This window comes from Tenebrio molitor, chromosome 1 (assembly GCF_963966145.1).
Source record: "Tenebrio molitor chromosome 1, icTenMoli1.1, whole genome shotgun sequence".
NCBI lineage: Eukaryota > Metazoa > Arthropoda > Insecta > Coleoptera > Tenebrionidae > Tenebrio > Tenebrio molitor.
This window is the reverse complement of record NC_091046.1, coordinates 5,151,703-5,154,256: the sequence shown is the minus strand read 5'-3', so window position 1 is coordinate 5,154,256 and position 2,554 is coordinate 5,151,703.

Sequence of the window (2,554 nt, the reverse complement as noted above, 5' to 3'; positions counted from 1 at the left end):
TTTATCTTTTGTGTCCTCGTCCGCCGCGCGACTTCCTTTTCTATTTTGAATTTAGCTTTTTTTTTGGGAAACGAGGTGAGGCCCGAGGGAACGGTCCCGCCGATCGTGGGCGGCGTAGAAGAATAGCGTCGAGGACGATATCGGGCTTCACTTTCGGCTCTCCCCTTTTTTTTTATTTAGTTTTTGAATTCAATTAACTTTTCGAGAGTTTTCCTTTTTTTGTCGCGGCGAGGGCACAACCCTTCATTTTTGTTCATAATTATTGAGTGTGAGAAACGTTTTTATTATCAAATAATCAATCAGATTTTTACGTGTGCAGAACTGGGTGAAAATATTCATTTCGTTTAAACCACTCGGAGTTTTCTTTCTTCCGATTATCACCACCCACCCCCACATTTAGGTTGTACTCTCGAGCAGTCTCCAGTGCATTTCGACCCGAAGTCTGTTAAATCGTTATTTTGGGAAAATTTCACCATCAGGGAAAATAAATAACGTAACAATTACCACCAATTCAGATTTTGTTATAAATTTTACCAACTGTGGTGAAAATGACTCTGCAAATGTTGGTGAATATTTAAAAAATTTAACAAGTGATGCTCTAAAAAACAACCCTCTGAATTATTCTTTGAAACTTTTATTAAGGCACATCAGATAGGTATTTAGTGAGCTTATTTCTGATAAATATGAAACTGAATTTCTAAGAAGCGGTAAACAAAGGACAATTTTACGGGAGTTGACAATGTTAAAATTGGAAAAATATGTAGAAGAAATTAATGACAAATGTTTTTTATGTAACAAAAGATTGAAGTCGATATTGATATTGAAATATATGCCAATATATTTCTTAATAATTATTCAAAATTAATCAACGACCAAATTAGCACCCAAAATAAAGATCCACTAAAAAGAAAATTACCTACTTAAATTTAATAGTTAAACTTCTAAAACACATAGAGATAGGGCTATTGGCGAGGCCTCCACAAGAGCCAACGCATGTATTGGGTACCTCTAAGGTGATGTGGAAAACCCTCTTTATTGTTTTTTATCATAATAATTATTTTTCTTCAAACAATATTCAGTTTTACTCATTGAAATATACGGTGCGATCAATTAAAAAATAAATCGAGTCGGCGTGTTACCTATGGCAACCCATGCTATAGCATAGGCTCCAAAGCAAACTCGATTTACTTTTTAAATGATCGCTCGGTATAATTTTCTTTATATTGTGTGGAATAAAATGATTTACATCTAGTTACCTTTGCATTACCCTTGTAAAAATACGAAATACCGCTCTACAAAAAAAAAGAAAGCCTAACCTCAAAATATTCCAAAATTCCAAATGTGATTTATGGCGAAGGGATGATATGAATGCAAAGTAGATTGAAATTAAAAAGGAGCTAACAAAAGCAAGTCACAGCTAGTGTTGAAAGTAGCCACCAACGTTTGTTAATTCAATTTACTAAATTGTAACAATTGTCAATTCGATTGATGACATTTATTGACAGAACTAATAGTTCGGCACTTCAAAAAAAAAGTAAAGCGGTACAGGAAAATTTACATGTGCAAAAATTCCAAAGGTAACTAGATGTAAATCATTTTATTTCACACTGTATAAGTTACACAGTAGTCAGCCGGATTTCGTGACGTCACTATTTCTTAGTCGCGGCCTGTATTTTCACGAAGGCCTCGCATTGGCTTCTGCATTCTTTGAAACATTTTTGTCTTCTTGCTCGATTGCTAAAACATTTTTTTGGATTCACTTCGCTCAGAATTAGAATTTCTTGCGTAAATTCAGCAATATTATCAAGTTTATCAGTTATAGGCTTTTGTAGTTTTTTAATTTCTTCCTTCGTTAAATGTTCTTTAAAATAAATTATCAAGTTTTTTAAATTATTCTTGATGTAGAAGAATTTAAGTTATCAAAAAATACAATCATTTTAATCATAAAATTACCTCGTGAAGAACAAAAAATATCACAGAAATGAAATAACAAGGTTCTCAAGAAAACTTTCTAAGCAACATTGTTTTTATCAGTATACCTTACTACAGTTTTAAAATCAAATAATTATAATGTGATTTATGAAGGGGAAGGTAAAATTGAATTTGAGCCAACTGATATTATATGGAAAAAAATATTTAATTCATATTATTTATTACTTACACTAAAACCAACAGTTCTTACAAATATTCCAAAGTAAAAATTACACATAGGTAAACGCTTGTAATCTGTTAATTTCTAATTAGTAACAGTAGTCATTTTATAATTCATCATCATAATAATTAATAATATCGTCACTTATCGAATTAAAAATCCGCAGCATCACATTCGCAATTAATGTTATATATAACCGAAAAGTTGCAGTAACTGTTAAAGTTTATATCCCCAATACTAACATTCATAAACTTATTACTTTCAGCTATGTGCCTTATATGGTTTGCTAATCCATTGTTCACAGGATCTGCAAAGTAGCAGAAAACTTCCCAGGAGCAACGTGGGCGTTCTTTGCGATATATTGGTTTAACCTGTGTTATAATTATTCCAGGCAATAATTGG